Genomic DNA, 24,109 nt, shown 5'->3' with positions numbered 1-24,109 from the left:
GCTTTGTGAACCTCACATATAATGATTATAAGAAAGCACCTTGCAAAGTATGAAGGGCTAGATACATTCTAGTATTATTAATTTGGAATGTATAATTATGAACACCAGCACTTAGTTCAGAGTTAATTAACATCATAGATGCTAAAAATATATGTGTTGAATTGATTGCTTTTATAGACCCCTTCACAGACTGAATTTATTCCAAAAATAGAGTCATGCAATATTAAATGTAAGTTGCAAAGTCCAAGAAGCCAGGAGTCATGCTATCTTGTTTACTTCTAGTACAGGCCCTAGCATATAGAAGACACTAAATAAACACATGATTTGGGGCTAAACAAAACAATGGACTTTAATTGTTCCATTTTACAGATAAGAAAACTAAAGACCAGAGAAATTCCTTTGTTCAAGGTCAGAGGCTACAAATTAGTACAAATAAAATCTGAACCTAGGATTTTAGCTCTTAATCCATTAATAATAGTAAAATTTGTGAAAATAATATGTGATATCCATTGATTACTGACACAGGGGATAAGATCATAAATGATTTTGAGAGGAGATAATTTTCTTCTTAAGAACAAAGAAACAAAACTTTATGGTAACATATTATATATATTGCTTTTCTTTTGCAGCAGGCTGAGATTAAATTTCTACCACATAGGTCACCTTGCTACCCCTTACAGAGGTTAGGGTGGAACTCAGTAACAAAAAAGTAAGGGGTATGGGTGCCAATTACTGATGGTTAATCTTGAATGCTTTGCAATGGTCAAAAGCATGCTAATAAGAGGAATATCATTTTCTCATAGAGCTGAAAAGGTTTGGGGAGAAAATTCATTCTCTTACTGGAGAGTTTTTTTAACGTGTATAGTTGAGTGGTAACACTGCTGTAGCTAAGACTAGAAGGCCCCACGTATTAGTATCTATTGTTGTATGGCAAATTATCCTAAAACTTAGAGTCTTAAAACAACAATGAAAAATTATCTTACAGACTTTCTGTGGGTTCAAAACATTTGTTATCTCACACAATTATTGTGGGACACGAAGTTAGAATTGGTTAAGCTGGATGATTCTGCCTTGGAGTCTGTTATGAGTTTGTAGTTAAGATGTCAAATGGGGCTACAGTCATCTGAAGGTTGGATGAGAGCCGAGGAAGTCACCTCCAAGATGGTTTATTCACAGGCCTGGTGCTGGCTGTTGTCAGGAGTCCTTAGTTACTCACCATGTATACCTCTCCATAGGGCTAAGGGTCTTCACGGCACAGTTGGCATTTTCCAAAGTAATTTCCAAGAAAGCAAGGTGGAAGGCACAATATCTTTTATGGCCTAACCCCAAATGCCATACTTCATCGTTTCTGCAGTATTAGAAGTTATTCTGTGTGGAAGAGGATGGCACAAAGGCATAAATACCAAGAGACAAAACTTACTGGGGGCCATATTGGAAACTGCCTACCAGATCAGCCAAGATCACATGCTCTTCCAGGAAAGAAAGTGGACATTGGGACCAGACTATAAAAAAGTGCCTATAGTACACCAGTTGCACCTGGTTGATAAATTGCAGTGTAATAGAATAAAACCTTCACTTGTTTACCTTTTTGTAAAGCAAGGGAGCTATTAAAATTTCTCAACTTAGGTTCAAACAAACAAACACCAAGCATAATAAGGAAGCATAAAATGTAGAAAAACATTCTTTCTTAGTATCAGGGGACATATTTCGTGTCAAGTTTGAAATAATTGGTAACAAGAAGGGGCTATATATGCTGGCAGAATTGCTCTGAAAATATCTTCATCCTGCTGATCAGTTCACAGAGAGATGCTGATAACAGTCAGAGGAGGTCACAAAGTTTCACTTGCTAGATAGAGAAAAGATGTTCCATGAAGGAGGTAGAGGAACTGAGAGATACAGGAAGTTTGTAAAAGGGCAGAAAGGTGATCTACCCTAAAGGTAGATTGCAACTCACCCAGAGATCCCTGAAGCTACTCACCACCAAACCAAGCAATAGTACAACCTGATCACACAAGGCAAGGGATTTAGACGATTTGAGACCAATTCACCATTGAGTACCTCTGTGGGAAGCTTGGTTTAATCCCAAAGATGGGCATTTCTTACTATCCTGAGGAAGTGTACATTCTCACAGTTCCTAGCCAAAAATGAAATGTGCTTCAAAGTAGGTCAGAGCTGAATAACAGCTCTCAGGAGCTTTGCAGTACACCATGCATGTAAAGGAAGAAAAACAAAGCTGCTTACAGAAGAGTCTCAGTTCTCAGATTTTAGAATGAATTCTGCAGCTGGAATGAAGTAAAGAATAATCCTTTTGCATTTACTGAATGATTGCAGTAAGAACTTTAGCCATTAATTTTACCCTTTAGCTTGATTTTTCTTCTTCATACTTCCATTTTTTAGGAATTTGGGTGTATGATAACTACTCCAGATTCTGTTATTAACAAGTAACTTACAGATTTTTGTTTCAATAAACTTTCTGAAAGTTAATCTAAACATACCCAACTAAGTGTTTCCAACTGTTTCTTATTATCTGCAGTAACAATTCTTTTTTTTTTTTTTTTTTTTTTTTTGAGACGGAGTCTCGCTCAGTCGCCCAGTCTGGAGAGCAGTGGCGCGATCTCGGCTCACTGCAAGCTCCGCCTCCCGGGTTCCCGCCATTCTCCTGCCTCAGCCTCCTGAGTAGGTGGGACTACAGGCGCCTGCTACTACGCCCGACTAATTTTTTTGTATTTTTAGTAGAGACGGGGTTTCACCGTGTAAGCCAGGATGGTCTCGATCTCCTGACCTTGTGATCCGCCTGCCTCGGCCTCCCAAAGTGCTGGGATTACAGGCGTCAGCCACCGTGCCTGGCCTATCTGCAGTAACAATTCTTAGCAATGGAATAATTTGGAGAATACCCACATTTGACACTAAAAACAGTTAAGGTTTTGATAGGTAGATAGATGATAGATAGATAGATAACTGGGTGGGAAGATGAATGAATAGATGGGGGGGTGGATGGATGGACAGATGGATGAATGGATGGGTAAGTGGGTAGGTGGGTGAATGGATGGATGGATGAATAGATAGATAGATAGATAGATAGATAGATAGATAGATAGATAGTTAGATGTGTTTTCTTGAATGGCAAGCAAGGGGCTGTAGTTCGTCTTGAGCAACCAAAGGTGAATGATGCAGCTATAATTTGTGTTCATTAATGGTATCACAGTGAAATAGAGATTGAGAGCTCTTGGCCTGCATTATAAAGTGGATCTTCCCACCTACCATTTTGAACCACGTCTAATGGAGCACCTTTCACTTACTGTTCCTGCACATGTCCCCACATTTTCCCACTCCCAGGCCTTTGCTCATATTTCCCCCCAGCTTCTCTGATTAGCTTTACATGTCTAAATCCTAGCTAATTTTTAAAAGCTTACTGCCACCTTCTCATAAATGTCAAGTCCAACAGACCCTTTTCTCTGAACTCCTAAAAATATCTTTGCTTTTGCACTCCTCATTTGATTTTTGACTCGTGACACGGTGGAGGTTTAAAGTGATTAATTAATTAAACTAATATTTATTGAACATCTATTATGCACTTTGTATTGAGAATACAAAGTTGATTAATCACAGACTCTTACTGGTAAGTTCATACTTTAACAATAATGATAAATAAGTAAGTTACCGCTCAATGTAATAAATTCTATGATAGCAGTAAGGATGGAGGGCTGGAGAAGCACACAAAAAGAAGTGACTTGAAATTCACATATTTAGTTTAACAAACACATACAAGGAAACTACTACCGCCAGGAACTGTTCAAAGTGCTTTATAAACAACTGATTTTATCCATCTAACAATTCTATAAGGTACGTATTGTTATGATCCCCAGTTTACAGATGAAACTGAGGCATGCTCACACAGCTAGTGAGTGGGTGGCAGAGCTAGGATCTGACCCAGGCAGTCTCAATCCTGAATCTTTGATAAGAATTATTAGACAATGCTGGCTCAATGGCTATTGAATAATCAAAAAATTTTAAAAATAGACTTATTTTCATGAATAAACTCCATGAATGTTCATGGAATAAATGGCTTCATTCATGATGGATGTACAGGAGTTTGATAGGCAAAGACAAGAAAGAAGGGCATTCCTGCTAAATGGATGGAGATGTTTCAAGATGTATAAATATGAAAGAACAGAAAGTATCCGGAAAACTGGAAAGTTCCACTGGCAGGTACTGGGCCTGTTTGCCTCATTTCCATTCTCACTCTTTCCCTGTTTGGCACTGTATCACAGGAGAGCTACTGCTACAGCAATGTTGTCCACACATATGCATGAAGCCAGGTTTGCCAATGGGAGGCCCTGGCCAGACACTGCAGACAAGAAGGCAAGCGGTGGTCAGAATATTTTTCCCAGACTCTTGTCTGTGACAGGGCCTCTGGCAGCAGCTGTGTCTCCTGGTCAGTTCCCACCAGGTGACTGGGCCCTGGTCCACTGTCTTCCCCCTTGGATCCTCTAACCAGATGTGCTGGGTGCCCTGCAGTTGCTAACCTCTGAGCTGTTGCACCATCCTCTGCCCAGTTTCTCACCTCTTCTATTTCCTGTGTAAGCAACCCCTAGTACTAATTCATTTTACATACACACAAAAAATTTTAGATAGGCTTTTGTTTTCATGCTTAGACCCTGACTGACATATTCAGAATATTAGAGACAGAGTGTATTCACCATATGTGAGAGAAAAAGGTATGAGTTTCTCATTGATGAAGAAAATAAAAAATTGTAATGAGAGTTTATTTACTCTTTACCTTATATTTTAAAACCTTATGTTTTGCATAATGCATAATTAGTAAAGTGATATGTCCATAAATAATATATTATGTATTAAATGTAATGTATAATTTAAATCTATTTAATGTATTTATAGTTATACATTATTTATAAATTATACAAGATATCTATGTACTATATATAAACATGTTATATTTTATGCATCTAACAATTCTATTTAAATGTATTTAAATATATATTTTAAGATATTCATTCTCAAAGACTGTTTCTCCTGATGGAGCATTCATCTGAAAACTTTAGAGTCTCTAATACAAAAACACATTTAGTCAGTATCATTATAATGTCAACAAAATTCATAAGTCATCAGCATCTCCTCTTAGTGACAGGCACTGTTGTGTGAGAACTCATGATAGAAGCGTATTAAAACAGCTTCACAGAATGACTTATGTGACTTATGTGGGCACAATGACTACTAAGACTTCTACAGTTGGTTTTATTTTCTCCCAGGCATGGCTGAACTAAATTAAGCACTCTAACATTGGCCAGAAAAAGAAAGATGGGAGGAAGAAGGAAGAAGGAAAAAGAAAGGATGGAAGGAAGGAAGGAAAAATGAAGGAAGGAAGGAAAAATGAAAGAAGAAAGGAAGGAAATCTCAAATAGCATGTGGTCAGAAATGAAAAGGTAAAAATGGCCCCAAAGGTCCAGCTTCCATCCTTGCAACACTGTCCCCAGAGTGAAAGACTCTTAGAAGACCAGAAATCCTTCCTTTTGGATGGTTGGTGCCTATAGAGGATATGTGGCTCCTCCTGAATGTGGTTCAGCCCCTGGATCCTCTTTTCCTATTCTGGGGATCAATAAAAGAATAGGGCCGAACCCAGGGTATCAGATAGACAGAATAGCTGCAATGCCCAGTGAAATGCACAATTTATTTTTATTTTTAGATGCAAATAATAAAAAGTGTCTGTAGATAGAAGTTTTAATATCTTTTTCTGCATTCTACTTTGGAAACTACTGTTTTATGTAATTTTCCACTTTATTTGGCATTTTTAAATACTAGTCACCTTTATTTGTGTTTTCAAATGACCTGAGGGGAAGAACAGAAGGAGGGGGGAGAGAGAAATAGCTAAAATAGCTCAACACCTGAGCTTGCTCATACTGCTGTTTCGCAAGTTCATGCTTCTGCACCAGCTAGTTCAATCTGGACAGAACCCTGGGAAATGAGCAAACCTATAGAATAATTTCTCTGTGTTGTGCTTCATGTTTCAGAGTAGCTATTTTCAACTAGTATCACAGAGTGCTGCTACTAGCAACTGTTAAATTACATAGGAATTTGACTTCACACTGTTTATTGAAGAAATGCTAGAGTATATTAAGTGAATTTTTACTGTGGTTATATATTTCTCAAATGCAACTACAATGCTAAGTGCCTTTATTAGAGTGAGCAAGTTGATACAGCATTTATAATATATAAATATTTAAAATTTATATTTTCAAATAGTCTATGAAAACAAGATAAAGTAATGGTTTATTTTGGTGTTTGGGAAAAGAAAGAGTAACTAGAAATAGAAATAAAAAGTCTTGATATAGAAAACACATATCATCTACATTGGAGATTTAAGAAGATTATAAAAATATATGTGTCATAAAATATATGCTTTGCGGGGTAATTTTAAGAAATAAGAAAATCTAATCTTATTTGAGAAAACCAGCGTTTAATTTCCTTTGGGTTCTCCCTTTTCTGTCTTTGAGAATTGCAAATCTCTCAGTATTATCTGTTATACATCTTCCCTAGTGCTTAGTTCTTGGATTTATGTTCTATTCAACTACTGATTACATTAAATAACAATGTTAATTCTCAGTAGTTATTAGTTGAAATTAGCTAAATTATTTGAAATCTCCCTATCAGGATAAAAATACAATTTAAAATACCTTTGTTACTTTTTTGGCAAGGGAACACCATTATTAAAATTACCTTCTCCTAAAGATAGTATTTATTACTTCTGTGTAGAATAGAGAACATTACAAGATTCACCTTTAAAAGAGCACACAATATAAGGATATAAAGGTAGAAATCATTTTCATCTCTCCACGCACCCATAGGTTATTGCTAAGAGAAGAAATAAGATTTGTTTCACAAACAAGTATATGCGTCACTGAACAGACAACAGCTCACTAGGTATATTCTGAAAAGCTTTTTAAAAGCATATGAAAGAGTGAACAGTGGATTTTTCTTTTTCATACTAGGCTGCAAGCTATAGTAAAGTGGTTTTCTAAGCATATTTCAATATACATATGCATGTATGTATGTACGTATTCCAGATATTGGTTTATTTAAAGGAAAAAAAATACCAGTTTTCCAAAGCATAGATTCCAAGGGGTATAATTAAGTTTAAAATTTTAAAGACATTTTGGACTTACTTTAATATTTCAGGCTGAAAAAAAAGTGAATGAGGTGGTAGTGGTTGGGAAGATACTCATTTGGCTGCTCAAAGAGATGTGTCTGGGTTCTGGGACCCCTCAAGTACAGCAGCAGCTGTGCCTGTAGATGATCCTGCACCTATTCCAAGAAGTGCCTGGCTGGAAATAGGAAATTCATGTTTCCCGATTACCTGCGCCAAATGCAGGGAGAAGGATTGTCAAGACCCTGCAATTCTTCTCTTTGGGTTTGTCATGGATGCTGTGGGTACAGTTTTCCAAAAAACAAAGGATAATGAAACTGAGTTAGGAGAATTTGATCATTTCATAACTCTGCCTATTAAAACCTTATATTCATTCCAAAAACTATAGAATGTGTGGATTTTCCAATTGTTATTCTCCTGGGATTCGAAAAATAATCTTCTTAAGCCAAAACTTTTTCTGAGACTGAGAGAAAGAAATTTTATTTTCTAGAAACCTAATGAGAAATTGGGAACCATAATAATAGAGCTGTTTTATTCATCACTAATGGACATATTTTGGAAGTAAAAAGTATAATTTAAAGAAACCATGAAAATAATCCTACTATATGCCAGAATTTTTAGAAAAAATAGTTTTATAGAATTAAAATTGAGGGAGGAAAAATTAAATCAAAGAGTGAGAAATGAAGATAAGCTTTAATCCTAGGAAGAGTTAGAAGTTAAACATTGCAGAAGAAATATTGAAAAGCCATCCTGTCAGAAAAAGTCCCCTCATATCTGCCACATTGCTGCGATTTCACTATTAAAAAGCCCTTATTTTTTGATTTTTAACAAAAATCCTTTTGTGGCTCTCAGAGCTTTCCTCTTCCCAAATCAAAATATCTAATAGTTCTAGTGATGTTACATTGTGATTGGTGTCAAATACACACTTTGAACCCAGGTCACCTGACTGCCACCCCAGTGCTATTATCTAATAGTAATCTTGCTCAAAATGGAATTTTAACTCAATGCTAATCTGAAAAATAAAAACATTCTTGACCATTTTAATGCCCATATTTGTGTTTAGAGTTGTGCCAACTTTAATTATCTTTATTAATTATCAACTTTAATTATCTTGGACTGAAACAGATAAGAACTTAATGTATCCCAAGTGGCGGCCAAATGAGGTAGGGGAGCACTGTGCTAAGGAAGCTTTCACACAACTTTGAATAGAGAAAGTGATCAGCTCATTGTACAACAGCACAGAAGTATAGGATTGTTAGTAATGGCCAGCACCATCTTCATGAGACTAGAGGCAGCTAAGTGTTGACAAAATAATATCACATTAGACAGGTGCAGTGGCTCATGCCTGTAATACCAGCACTTTGGGAGGCTGAGGCGGGTGGATCACCTAAGGTCAGGAGTTCAAGACCAGCCAGGTAAACATGGCGAAACCCTGTCTCTACTAAAAATACAAAAATTAGCTGGGCGTGGTGGCACGTGCCTGTAATCCCAACTACTCAGGAGGCTGAGGGAGGAGAATCGCTTGAACCTGGGAGGCAAAGGTTGCAGTGAGCAGGGATCATGCGACTGCACTCCAGACCCTCAGTGACAAAGCGCGACTCCATCCCCCCCCCAAAATAATAATATCACATTAAATTAATGTAGGTTATTTAGCTCTTGGCTTTATATATTTGATTAACTTTAATTTGTAAATGTGTGAATATTGTTTCACGGTTGTATAAAACTTTTGAGTATATGGGGTTCTGAGAGAATTCTTTTAAAAACAAAATATTATTCAAGTTCTGAAGTTTAGCAAACTGTGTCCTTTACTAGATGAGACATTGGACTCTCTTGTCTCCCTCCCAATTGTAATGGGGATAATTGATGTGTGTGTGTGTGTGTGTGTGTGTATGTATCGGCTGCAAATACAGAGCCAAATTAAATGTTATAGGACCCAGGTCCTTTGGTGCCTAATTCAAATCCAAGGGCTTTTGAGCACAGGGAGATGACTTCTAGGTAACCAGGTAACCACTTTCATATATTGAGTTTGTGTCTGAACCCAAAATTTCCATGTTACTCATTTATTCTCATTCTTGGTCTCACTTGAACAATTTCCTGAAGAAAATGTGTATTTTAAAATATGCCTAATTTCTAGAAGTCCCAATAATTGGGAAAGAACTGTTCATTCATTCTGCGTTGTTACTCGGGGACAGAGCTGGGACTTGAAGGCAGGAGAACTGAACTCCAGAGTCTGTGTCTGTTGACCTCTTTGCTTTAGAGACTCAAAGATTTTTCATTCTAAAGTGATGACATAAACACAGTCCCCAGAATGCCTATTACATCATTGAAGTAATGGTGTCATTCAGCTCTAAGAAGTGACAAAGGGAAGTTCTAGTTCTGGGAAGCTCTATTAGGCAGTTTTCTAGAATTTCTCTTCCTCCATCCTTATGTCTTTTTGCTAAATTCTTACCTCCAGCAGTCATCTGACCACGTCGCTAATCTTTTAACTGGAGAAAGCTGTATCAGTGACCTACTGTTGTATAACAGACCGTCCCCAATTTAGTGTTTGAAACAATGATTTATTGTCATGTTCCCATGAATTCACTATTCTGTTCCATGTAGTGTTGGCTGGGATCACTCATGCATCTGCATTCAGCTGGTGGCTGGGCTACGGTACATTGATTCTTTTCCTCTAGATGGTCTCTGCCTCTCTAGCAGGGTTCTTTAAAGCACAGCAGCTAGATTCCAAAAGGGAGCATTCCAACAGGACTAACCCCAGAGTGCAAGTGCTTACAGAACTTCTGGTACCCACAGCAATTTACATGGGCAAACCCATGGTCCATGTGGAATGGGACTAAAAGAGAGTATTCATGCAAAACAGTGTGATTGATTGGGAGCCATCAATGTGTCAGCCTACAAATGAAATGTAGCTATGTACGAATTTCCATTTTTTAATGTATTTTCAAGGAGTGTCGGTATGTGATTACATTTTGTATGTATGTGATTACACATGTGCAAATCTATGAATATAATGTGATCTTGCCTGTTAGAGAGACATATGAGAATCTGGAATAGGCTCAAGAGAAGTTCTACTTGCCCCTCACCCTCTAATTTCCAAACAAATTTCAGTTCATGGCAAGTGACACATGAAATAAACCTGACGATGGACAGGGGAATGGTGCAAACATGCAACATTCAATGTATTAGAAAAAGTTAACGTTATCCTGCACGTGTACTCCTGGACTTAAAAGCTGAACAAAGAAAAAGAAAAAATGTGAATATGGACAGTAATTCTAAACAAACAGGGCAGGTATTTAAAGAAATTAATTTTTAAAAGTGAAATTATAGCTTCTTAAACCTAAATTTTGTGCAGAAAAATAAAATCCTTCCATGTATTGGCATATCAGTCCCCCCTATTCAAGGGCCTTGATCATCAGTTGTGAAGCTCATTAGTTTCATATCTGATGCCAAGAGAAGTAATAAGGTCCAATCACTGGGAGAAGGTACATATCAAGGTGGGTTTTGCAAGGTGAGACATAGGCTAGAATTTGGGGAAACATGTAAAATTTGGCATGATATAAAAAAAGAGGCCGGACGCAGTGGCTCACACCTGTAATCCCAGCACTTTGGGAGGCCAAGGTGGGCGGATCACCTGTGGTGGGGAGTTGGAGACCAGCCTGACCAGCATGGAGAAACCCCGTCTCTACTAAAAATACAAAATTAGTTGGGCGTAGTGGCAAATGCCTGTAATCCCAGCTACTTGGGAGGCTGAGGCAGGAGAATCGCTTGAACCCGGGAGGCGGAGGTTGCGGTGAGCCGAGATCACGCCATTGCACTCCAGCCTGGGCAACAAGAGCAAAAATCTGTTTCAAAAAAAAACAAAACACATCAAAAGTGTGGAAAATAATATGATAATAACTTCTGTTAAACTTGCATGAGGGAATAGACTAGACCTAAGTGTAAATAGGTGATTTGATTGGGGTCATTTTGATTGCTTGGCAATACAATTCCTTTCTTTTATATTTAATCAGAATGTTTGTACACCTATTTATTAACTGACCCAGTGGGTAAGACGACCACAGTGACTGGGCTTAGTGTAAATACTCATTAGTTCAGTTCTCTTGATTGGATCAGAAGACCCTTTTACCCATACGATCAATACATTATGTGATGCATAAACGGTTCGTCCAAACTTCTAAGGGTGACATTACTCTATTCAATAGTGCTCTCCCCACAGAGAAATAAGCATAGCTAAGGAAATAACTTCTTTTAATGAGATTAATCCCGATGATAACTTAAAAGGCAGTTTTACTGCAAGATGTAGATGACTTTCAAACCTCCTTATTAATGAAAATATTGAATCATTTCTGGTGTCATCAACATGGTGGTTATAAATAGAAGTGAGACTGGGGGAGTAGTTTTATAAATAAATGAAGCCATAACCCTAGAATTTTCTGCCACGGATTACCCTGAAACTCTTCATAAATTCACCTAGAACAGGATTTAAATGATGCCTGCATTAACTATAGTCAAAACTGGTGATCAAATGCACTTCTACCCACAGAAACCCAGATGAAGGAATGCTGAGCCCTTCTTTCCACCAGGACCTAAATATTTCCTGGAAGTTTGAAACTCAAGGCTCAGATTCTACTCCTTCCCGAATATTTCTGCAACAATTTTATTGGGACCAATAATTTATGCAAATGTGAGGCTGAACAGTTGGGCTCCTCTGGGAGCTTTCCACTGTCTTGGTGCTAGTTTGGATCGTGTGTGTGCGTAGGCGCGCACGCGCGCGTGGAAAAACCGGGTATTTCCCTAAAGGAGTTTAACACCAAGAGGTCACTCCCTTGAGGAGCCGGCTGCAGGGTGGTGATTCGCCCCCGGGATGGTGGCGGCGATTCCGTGCACCTTCCTGCAGTTGGACATCAGTTATATTTCAGGCTTTCAAAGTAAACGACGAACTCAGCACTTTGGCAGAGTCCAAAATCCGCCAGCGAACTTGGGTGCTAGAGAGTTCGGCGGGAAGAAAAGGTGACTCAGAGATGCACCGCATTTTTCTGGCACTTTCCACCGAGGATACTCTAATAAACGGGGGAGGGGGAAAGAGGGAGGGAAGGAGAGGAACACCCTCCTCCTCTTCCAGAAACTGCACCTCAGCCTGAGATTTGGATATTATTTTACCTGTATTTATAAAAACCACCACCGCACTCCCTGCACCAACTACCCAACTGCCTCGACTTACATTAAAAGCAGCTACTAAGACTAAAGAGAGGGAAAGACTAAGGGCGGGGTAGGGGGGAGAGGCAAATAAATAAATAAAAGAGCGCGCGAGGGGGGAAGGGGAGAGAAGGGAGAGGGAGCGCCTGGGACTCGAGACGGCGGCAGGTTCAATTAGCTAAACAAAGAAATCATGGCGGATTGTTTACATTTGGCAGCGCCCGGGCTGCGCCGACCGCCGGCCCCGAGCCGCCGCGGGCCCCGAGGAGTCGGCCGAGCTGCTCCCGCGCCCTGGCCGGGTAAGTGACGCCGGCCGCGGGCCCGGGGCGCGGCCGCCGCGCGTGCCACCCCCGCTGCCGCCCCGCCCCCGGCGGCCCCGGAGCACCCCCACCATCCCCTGCCCCCTCCCCCACCGGATCGCCCCAGCCCCCTCCTCTTGCCCCCGGCGCAGCTGGGCCCCGCTTGGATTTCGGTGACGCTGTGGCTCTGTTCGTTTGCTGCTGCTGTTGCTGCTGCTGCTGCTGCTGCTGCTGCAGCCAGGGGGAAGGGGTGGGGAGAGTTGGGGTGGGGGCGGCAGAGCAGTGTGGAGAGCAGTGCCCCTCCACTCGTTTGTTGCCTCTTGGGGTCAGGACCTCCCGGCTGGGCCAGCCCAGCGGACGGCCCCGGTGCGCGCTCGCCTTGCGCCACCGCCTCCGGGACCCAGGCGGAGCGCGCCACTCAGCCCAGGAGGGGGGGCCGGGCAGTGACCCCGCGCGAAGTGCCAGTGCGGAGGGCGGGGGTGGTTACCGAAAGATGTAATCCTAGGAGGGGCCGCCGCCTTCGCTGTCCCCTAACTGTACCCCCTCTTTATCCTACCCTCCATTTCCCGACCCTTTTCTCCCTCTCTTCTCCCAGTTCTTTTCTACTCCCCTCATTGCTTTTCTCAGACCGGCCTTAAGGTTGAGAACCTGCTCAAGAGGTCGCCTTCCAAAGGCTGACCTTGCCAAAGCCACCCACGTCTGTGAGAGCTTTTCCAAAGATTGACTCTTTCCTCGTCTTTGTGGCCCGAGGGTTCACTTTTTTCCGTAGGGTGGAACTGTCTTTCTCCTACAGAGGCTTTTTAGACGAGTGTCTTTGTGCTGCGGTTGGCACAGCAGTACTAGGAGGTTAGGTAATGACAGGGGAGGAAAACAAAGGCAACAAATAGGGGCAAAAAGAGAGGGCAATGTCACCAACAACAGAGGGGGCTCTCTGTGTTCCCAGAAAAGATGGTTTCCTTTGCGGAATCCTTCCAGCATCATCGGCATGCAACTGACATATTTCCTTTGTACAGAGAAAAACAAATTCTTAGGTCCTTCAAGTTAACCTCTATTTTCCTTTCAATAAAACTTAAAAAAAAAATTTAGTGCATTCAGTAGTTTGCTTTTTCTCTTTCTCTTGCTTCCTTTTTCCAGAACCTTAGTTAATATCTGTGTCCTATTTGGGAGAAAATCACAGCCAGGACTAGCTGTGGAACAGAGCAGGACTGGAGTTGGTGACATTTAAGCAGCCTTGACTGGGGGCCAGGGCAACAGAACCAGGCCCAGTTGCTTCTCTTGCATACATCTTTTTGAGGCTCTGACATCACACTGCTGCTGGGTTGCTAATGCACCATTGTAAATCGTACAGTGAAATTGCTTTATTACCTGAGAAAGAAAATGCTGACATTAAAAACAATCTTTTTTGCATTATCACAGCAACCATATCTTCTATACAAAAAAGGATTCAAGTGAATTCTTGATTCATAATTTTTATTATACCCTGTGGAAGGCCCGTCTGGAATAAGATATGCACGTACTGTTTCTCTTCTTCCCTTTGAAGGTGGCAAACACTAGGTGATTGGTTCTCATTTGTTAGATTACACCAAATTATGTCTATTTTTTGCTTAATCACCAAAGCAACTTTCTGTCCAACTCACTACATGTTTAGTAAAGCAAAACTTATTTCACAATTACTATTTGGCAGGTATAGCCCATCACCTTACCATCCCACTACTCAGTTCTTTTTAACCCATTGACATTTTAAAAAGTAAGGTTTATCTTCCGAGAGCAGAATAGAAATGGGAGTGGGTAGCGAGCCTTAGCTAACTCAAGAACTCAGGACTTACTGGAGTCAGAAGCTTTCAGTGAAGATTGCACATGTGTATTTTCACAGTTGTGTGGACATGAGAAACACAAAGCTGGTGGTTTCATAAAGAGCTTCTACCCAGACACTTAACTCACCAGTTAGCTTGAGATCCCATTACTCAGTAACCCCAAGCACATTCTCATAAATGGATTTTGTGTTGACTCCCTGTCCGTATCAGTTCAGAGATCATAATCATGGAAGAAAGTGAACTGGCTTCCACAATGACTTTAAAAGAAGTAGAAAGATCAGCCTATGGATTATAGATCTTGCTGACCCATTAAGGGTCAGTAAATTAGCAGACTGCACTTGAGTTGACACTTCTGATCCCAACTTAATGTGTTGATTAACTCATGTCTGCTATCTTCATTATGGGCTATTAGCACATTGTTAAGCCTGATCTTAGAGTAAGAAATTGTTTTTATGTTTACTTTTTGGTTCCCAAGGTTAATCAATATTCATTATGGCCTTACTATTTTTCTTTAAACTGAGGAGGTTAAATAAGTCCTTCTATAGAGAAAAGAAAATTTAATACTATATATATGAATTTGGGATGCAAAATATGGGGTGGAAGAATTTTGCAATATACACAAATATATCGTTAGAAACACCATCTCCAAATGTGAAAATACTTATAATATATATACATATTAAGGAATTTTAATCTACATCTTTCTCATTGGTAGCTAGCATCCTTTCTTACTCTTGTGTGTGCATTTGAATGACAGACAAATTTAATGTATGATATTTAAACCTCCAATGCTGGTTTCTGGAAATTGCTGTGTAGAAATAGTCAATGCCTAAGTCTAGACCTTGTCTACTAGTAAGTGTAAATTGTAGGCTCCAGTGAGGCAGATATTTGTGATCAGTTTAAGCTAGAAATCAATCTCTAGACTGCATTATTACATCCATGCAGTATTTCTTCTTTCCTGGTTTTCCTGAAGTTTCAAGGTAGTTGCAGTCCTGGTAGTCTGGGTATCATCAGTAAGTACTCTGTAGTCTCACCATTTGGTGATCAGTATGTCAATAATGCTGGGAAAACTGCTTAAGAAGCTTGCAAGATTTATACTCCCAACCATGTAATAGATTAAGAGTTGCATAGGTCGTTCCACATGGAACTTCATTCCAAACTCAATCTGTTCTTGTGTCAGCTAGGCCCCAAAGTAACAATTTCTGGTAGGGGTTTTTGGATCTATTACTTGACAAACATTTATTGAAACTCAAGCAAAAACAAAAATGTAATAAAACCCATTAGTCTACAGAAAAATATAAGGAGAATTGGGATATTTTTCTGCTTCTGAAATCAAGATGAAGAAGGGTGTTGAGGAAGCCTGATAGTATGAATAACAAAGGAATGGTCCCCCAAATCATGAGAGGCCACTGAATTTGTCAAAGAGGAGATCATTGATAACCTTATGATGGGCATTGACTGAGGGTGTAGATCGGAGGGCAAGATTGTGGGAGGGTAAAGAAGAAGAAGATGGTGAGAAAGCTATGATAGATAATATTAAACTTGAATATCTCAGGATGATGTTCTTGAAAGGTACTGTAGTTGGCAAATCCTCAGTTCACAAGGCCAGTCTCAGAGAAAAATAGTATCTTAGTAGAAACTAAATTTTAAAAGTGTTAAGTACATTAAAAACTCTATAGCAAATAAAAGCTGAGGAAGGCACCTGCCTTCAAAATTAGCCATATTGTCGACATTAAAAGCCTGTACCAACAGGTAATCCAGCCTGTACCAACAGGTAATCCTCTTGAATCATCTTCTTTAGTCGTTCAGGGACACATGGCTGCAGAATTGTGATCTGCTGAGTACAAGTCTCCAAGCTCTAGGGTACACAGATTATTTTTGGTTTTAAAGTGTTTGAGCCCATTATTACTTGAAATTCAATGTCCTTTGCACTTGCTTCCTCCCTTATTTCATTTCCTTAAGCCCTACCAAACTGCTTTTGTAACCATGTAGCCTTTCTGCAAATTATCTTGGTATTTAGGGGAAGTTTTTTTCCTTTTAAGGGTGGTGGTGCATCTGGTGTCGTATCTTTAGAGTTAGAGGATGTGCTGTCAGCAGACCCCTTTCTGAAACACCTGACTACACAGCCCACCAGAGAGACAGCAATGTTTATTGTCTGTCCTGCCCTTTCAGGGACTGAACTGAAGCTGTAATACATAAAAACATTGTAGGTTTTAAACTTATAATGTGTAAATATAAAGTGAGTTATTTAAAATTTGTCTGGCAAGAGTTTACGTATAGGTATATGTAAAAGAGGGAGACGTAAAAGCAAAACATTTGGCTTTTATTTGAATGCAATCTGTAGATTTTTTTTTTTTTAATAAGAATTTGGCTTAATTAAGGTGGCTTTGTGGTATGCTGTGTGCTTGGAGCAGGAATGGGAGACCAGCAAGGGCTATGAATCACAGGCTGTGAAAAACAAAGTGGGGCAGCAAAACATTCCCATTGAACCCAAATCTTCACTCCTGCCTATCTCAGGCTAAACAGCAATATCAGCAACCATGGCCACAGAGGTAGGCCAACTCAAATCAGTAGAATCTGCATCAAGGAAAACGGAGTAGACAGTATTTCAAAAGAGCAGCAGCTCTTGTCATCACTAGGTTTTCAGATACATAAATCAGAGAGCTCTGTGCCAGTTAGTACCAGAGCTAGTGGAAGCAGAATCTTGTTGGAGGAAGAGGCTCGGTGAAGTTCACTGAGAAGCCAAAGTCCCAGTCTTGCTTGCGCCTGTGTTCCATTACCACCAGAATACAAGCTAGGAACCAGGTAGAAGATGTGTCAGAGAGCTAGGTAGACTTCATGTGGAGATTAGGTGAGGTGTGGGTATTTGGGCTTTGCTCTCACTCCAGAACGCTTTGTTTAGGGGCAGCAGACCCAACCCCTCTTGCCAAATCCATTTCTACCAATGGGTTAGAGTGTTTATTGTTCTATTATGTCCCTGCTGTGCATGTTTTATGGAAAGAGGTGAAGACTGAGTATGGCTGTAAAGATTGGATGAACGGGGTAGAAAACGATGGGGACTGATAAAATGGAGTAACCCAATGAGACTGCAGAATTAACTATAATTAAATTAAATTATATTATTTTATATTTAATATAATATAATTATAATATAATATTCCAGAAGTACAGTATCTGAAAACAACCACCATATGCTCAGATAAAATCATGGGTTCGAGATTATATATTTTCAACAATGCACTGAAAGTTAACTTTAACTTGCTCTTAATTATGTCAGAATTCCTATATCAAGCCCTTGTGTGTGTCACAACTCAATGAAATTTTAACATTCGAGAATATACTCATACAACACATTTGACACATAACCATCCCTTCCAAATGAAAGATTCTAAATATAGTCCAGGTGAAACTGAGCACTGGAAAGAAACAGTGAGTTTGACAATGGCATTCTATTATTAATTGCCATAGTTTCCACTGTAACAACACATTTCTTTAATTATATCTTTCTGAGGACATCACGTAAGATTTAACAGAATTGATTAAATGACAATAACTTTCTGGCTAAAACAAAACAACAAATATCAAACATCTTTACCACCTCGTAACTAAAAAATGAAAGAATGATATTCCATATATATAAGTGGCTCTATGAATCTCTAAGAATATCACTCAATCAAGAACACAGACAGAACTCAACATATTAAACATTCAGACCAACATCTGAAAAATCAATGTTAATTTCATCTTTTATGTGTATTAGTTTTCTATTGCTGTTATAAAAAAATTACAACAAACTTTGTGTCAGATTTATTATCTGACAATTCTGTAGGTCAGAACTCTGATACACATCTTGACTAAAATCACGGTGTCCCCAGGGCCATAGTTTTTTCTGAAGGCTCCTGAGGAAAATCCATTTTCTTATCTTTTCCAGCTTCTAGAGGCCACCCACATTCCTTGGCTCACAGCCCCCTTCCTTCATCTTCAAAGTCAGCAATGTTGGATGTTTCTGACCATTCTTCCATAGTCACATTTCCCTCTAACTACAGTTGAGAAAGGTTTCCTGCTTTTAAGCAACCATGTGATTTGATGAGGCACATCCGGATAGTCCAGGATAGTCTCCCTCTCTCATAGTCTTTAACCTTAATCACATTTGCAGAGTCCATTTTGCCATAGAAAGTTTCATATTCACAGGTTCCAAGGATTAGTATGTGAATACTTTTGTTGCCCTATTATTCTGCCTAAACTTTAATTCTTCTTTCTTCTTAACCATGTTAGAATTTAACTCTGCTTTCTTCTTAACTATGGCCTGTGTTAGGCCACTCTAGAAGCAGTGGCCAAGGCAAGGATCCCAGTGCCTTTGAAGTTTAAAAATACAAGTTTCTTTGGGAGTGACACCAAAAAATGCTGATAAGGGAGTAGAGAGAAAAGACAGGAAATTAAAGAAATACAAGATAAGGTGCATTAACAAGCAAGTTACCACTGGGATATTCTGAGAGTTAGTGTGGGACTAAGAGTTATTCTAATGGAGGAGTGAGGAGTTTGTGGCATTTGTCCTCCAAATCTCTGTCTTTATTGGTTTGAGCTGCTTCTAAGGGTATTATCTCTCTGGCATTGCTGGCTTGCCCTGCATGTGGGCCAAGCATATTCCCACAGCCAGGCTGAATACCTCAAGCAAAGATTATAGGTGTTCACAGCAAGCAGCTTTCAGTGTGAAGAAATGAGTGCTTGGAGTTTATGTGTGGGGCACCCATGGCTCTGCTACCCCACCCCCCAGATTTAGTTATTCACTAAGTCTTATGTTTTGTTATTCCTACATTAATTTCTTTGCACTTCCCTCTTTCTAGTACTGCAATTGAGATCAGCCTTTCTGCATCAGTCTACTAATCTGTTCTATTCCACCCTAATTTGTGCTATATATGGCTCAAAATTTGCCTTCCTGAAAAATATGGCTTTTAGAGTATTACTTAGACAAGCAAGCAAAGTCTCCACTGATTTCTCATTAGCTGTAGGAAAATGTTAAAAGAGAAGTCTTCAGCCTAGCGAGCCCTCAGGTAATTCCATTCTAGCCACATGATACCTTATCTTTGTCAACTCTTATGCTTATACTGTCCTATGTATATCAACTTTACCTTGTCCCTGGAGACCGGAAGTATTAATCCAATTTGCCTAACTATGCTTTTGTTTTGTTCATAGTCCTTAAGTCTTCAGATCTAAGCCTGGCTGATATGGAACTTTTCACCTGGCCCAGGTGAGACATTCTTGTCTCATTACTCATTACTTGTCTTATCACTATTTTTGAGCCCATCTTATGATTTCCTTTCCTCTTGCTCTTGATCATAGAGTTTCTTTTTCTAGGCTAATGATCTAATACCTGCCATCCCTTGAAGGTTCAGATGAAACCTTTCCCTTCTTTATTTAGCCTTCCATTAGCCCCTCACAGCTGGAAGTGAGGTATCTCTCTTCTCTGAAAGCTTTAAAACTACTATTTTAGCTTTTATTATTTTGTGTTCATAATTTTAGCTATCTTTTCATAGAATGTAAGTTTAATCACCTCAGATAGGTTCTAAGGTCTTTGAAGATAACAGAATATCATACTCTCTTACCTCTCAAATCCTAGAATATTTTGATTGTAGTATGTACTCTTTAGCTATTTGTTGATATATTTGTCAGACACAAGTAATCTGTTTTGGAAAAGTGTGCACAGTATATTTCAAAGTGAAAACTAATAAAGAAAAAATAATTAGTATTTCAGTGATGTGCTACTGTTGCACTACAAAGCAATTCATTACTTGAGTTAAATGATAAAATAATCTAATTCTCTTTTTTCTTACTTCAGCAAAGCAATTTTTTTAAAGTTAAAGAAACCAACACATTTAAAACTAAGATATCTTAAAAGTATGAACAAGTTTGGATGTTTCTCCTCTATTCTTAACCTAGACCTAAGAGATGTGGTGAGGATGGCAAAGTCCTGTTCCATTTTGAAAACTGCTGAAACACCCTTAAAAAGCGTTTGTACTTTTTTATTTAAAATTTTCAAATTTCCAAAACTAATTTAAAAAGAATCTAGGATACGACTTTACTTGCAAAGCATATATATCCAGTGGCTTCTTGGATGCTGGTGTTTCCATTCTTCATTGGGGGAAAAAATAAATGCTCCATTTTCATTTTGATCTCTTTTGTCAAGTGGGAGGCCTGCAAAAGGTTGGGAAGCATGGCTAATTATTTGTTATGGTATCAGCATAGCTTTTCTTTTGTGCATAATTTTACACCTCAGAGCCTGCGCTTTGGGGTGCTTTTTCAGTGTTGGAAATAATACTTCACACTGCCTTTAATCAGGCTCTTTGGACCAACAGGTATTGTAGTACTGCCTGCAGAATAGGACAAAGTTACCTGCCAAGGGGAGCATCCTTTGTTATCTCCGACCTCATTAATACCAATCAATTGAATTAACAATCAACACATACTGCTTGGATTACTCAACCCTGGGAGTTTAAAAATACTCATGCCTGAGCCCCACCTGCAGACATTCCAAGGTCTGGTCTGTGTTCTGGGCATCTGAATTTTGAAATTAGCCCTAGGTGATTCTAAAGAGCAGCCAAAACTAAAAACCACAGGTCTCATCCCTACTGTCCCCTGAAGCCTGATAGAATATGGATATCATGGATTATAGAGCTTATAGATAATGTAGAAATCATCTACTCTCCTCTCTGATCTGAAACAATTTATGAGCTGAGCAAGCAGATCTGGCAATATTAAGAGAAGTGACTCATACAACAGGAGCCACGGCTAAACTTCAGGTCTCCTAACTTATGGGCCATAGTCCTTCCCTACTTAAAGTATGGTCATGGGACCAGCAGTGTCACTTGGGAACTTATTAGAAATGCAGAATTTTAAGCCCTGCCGCTGATCCCCTAAATCAGAATCTGTTTTCAACGACTTCCCCAGGAGACTCGAATTCACATACTTTTGAGAAGTGTTCATCTTTACCATTGCTTAACTGTTGTCTCTTATAGGTTAGAATCTCATTTATCTCTGTATCCTTAGCATCTAGCACAGTGTCTGGGACATGTGCATTTTAAATGCGTTTGTGCTACAAAAGATGTTAGACATGTACTTTAAAACATTTATTCTTTGAATAGATGAACTTTATTATACTTTCCATATACTGTTCCATGTTTCATCTTTATGAGCCTTTCTTGTGTACTTTAAGTATACTTATTTTGTACTAGGCATTGTAAGTACAAAGGTAAATGAGATATTTTCTAGGAGGTCACTATCTAGTTGGAGAAGAGAGATCATAAACAGATATAATACATGGAGTTAGAACCACAATGGAAACAGTGTGGCACAAGAGCCCACAATGATTGCCATGGGAATGTGAAGAAAGAACATTGGGTTTGGGTCTTTGGGTTGTCTTGGGGTTTGAAGGGCAAAGCTGACTTCAGGTAGCTATTAGGAGCCAGCCAGATGATGGAGATGAGGGATGCAGGCAGCACTGCTCAAAAGGTGGTTTAAGAAGAGACAGCAGCCTAGGCAAAGACTCAGAGATACCTTGTGCATCAAAATAGAAGGAAAACTACACTTAAGAGTGGCTACTCTTGAGAATCCAGTAGAAGGATGGCTGGAGATGGGGTGTAGGGAAGAGAAGAGGGTTCCTGTGTTTCTTATCTACCTGGATTTAGATGTAAAGGAAAATATTTAGAAAACCGAGGAACAGCCCAAAATTGTACAACTTGGAAATATCAATATTAATTGCATGTGAACTGAGAAATGCCTTACAGTCCAGATTTCTTTTTTTTTTTTTTTTTTTTGAGATGGGGTCTTACTCTGTCACCCAGGCTGGAGTGCAGTGGCGTGATCTTGGCTCACCGCAACCTCCGCCTCCTGGATTCAAGCAATTCTCCTGCCTCAGCCTCCTGAGTAGCTGGGATTACAGGCATGTGACACCAAGCCCGGCTAATTTTGTATTTTTTTTAGTAGAGACGGGGTTTCTCCGTGTTGTTCAGGCTGGTCTCGAACTCCTAATCTCAGGTGATCTGCCCGCCTCAGCCTCCCAAAGTGCTGGGATTACAGGCGTGAGCCATCGCGCCCGGCCTACAATGACAGGATTTGGAGATCTTGTCATTGTGCTTTCCTGGTCTAAATCCTCAGAACTGCCTAGCATTCACAATCAACAATAAGCAAAGAGCAGTGCAGTTCAATCCAGACAGAATCATATAATTCCATTACCTTCAAAGTACCTTTCCTTTTCAAATGAGACTGTGAGTCTAAAGAAGCATTGTCCAGTATGGTAACTACTAGCCACATGTGGCTGTTGGGCTTTTGAAATGTGGTTAGTCTAAATTGAATGGTGCTCTTAGTGTAAAATGCATACCAGATTTGGAAGACTTATGAAAATAATATAAGATATCTCAATTTTTTTATATCAATGACATACTGAATTGGTAATATTTTTGATACATTGGGGTAAAAATATATTAAAATCCATTTTACCGATTTCTTTTCACTTTTTTAATGTGAAAATTAAAATTATATATGTGGCTCACATTATATTTCTGTGAAAAGAGTTGGCCTAGATTATTTAAACCTGAAGATGCCACCAAATAGTGACCTTTCTCTTCTTACCCTGGAAACTCACTCCCATCTTCTACCCTGGAAACTCACTCCATATGGGGCTCCAGAAGCCTCGGAAGTGGTTTTAGCTTTTAAGTTGTAGGGGTAAAGTTTTTTAATAATTGTGTCAAGTTGTGATAAAGTAAAATGAATAACAGGTAAAATTTTGCCTTTATCAAGTATTTAAAATTTTTTTTATTTTAGTATATCTCTTAAACATCCCTGCAGTTATTTTTATTTAATGGTTATGCAAGTTTATGACTTGTCCAACTCTTTCCCTCTAAAGCCTGAATAAAATGCCATTGTCAAATACACCCTTTCTAATCTGTGTTATTTGACATACAGTAGCTAGGACAGAGCTTTAGGTTCTATTTTCACTTCAGTGCAGATGTGAAGGTTGCAGTTAATGAGAGCGTAGTGTAAGTGTTTGTGTTTCAGGAAGAAAAGGCTCCCTGAATCTGCCTTAAAGCTTTAGATATTCTGTACAGGGAATAAAGTGATAGGCTCAAATTAACTGTGGCCAGACAGATCCACATGATATGAATATAAATGTTTAAGTTTTGTTCGAATTAAGGTTCTTGGTATCAAGGAAAGTGCTTTCTCACTAGGCAAGTCAGAATCACTGTATGTTACTCCTCTGCTGGGACATATAGTATGGGTTTTGCATTGAACTCAACTATGAGATTTTATTCAATTCCCTTATTTGGATACATTTAAAGGTAGCTTCAGTAGTCGAAAATTTTCAGTCCACATTTTTGGGGGCCTTCATAAATCTTTCCTGATTACTTTACATCAATGGTGATGTGGTTAATTGGAAAAAAAAAATAAGGAGGCTAGAATGTGAATTTTAGAATCAGCAGACAGGTTTTAATGCCTCACCATTTGGTGATTAGAAGCAGGTCACTTCACCAAAAAACAGCTTTCTGAAGGATAATTACCTTGAATTGTATTTCTCCAAAAATTACTTCTCAGAAAGTCAATTCACCAAAATCCAATTTCCCTACTGAACACTTCATGGAATGATC

The sequence above is a fragment of the Pongo pygmaeus genome, chromosome 12 (assembly GCF_028885625.2).
Source record: "Pongo pygmaeus isolate AG05252 chromosome 12, NHGRI_mPonPyg2-v2.0_pri, whole genome shotgun sequence".
Classification (NCBI taxonomy): Eukaryota; Metazoa; Chordata; class Mammalia; order Primates; family Hominidae; genus Pongo; species Pongo pygmaeus.
The sequence above is the reverse complement of the archived record's forward strand: the minus strand, read 5'-3'. Positions refer to the sequence as shown.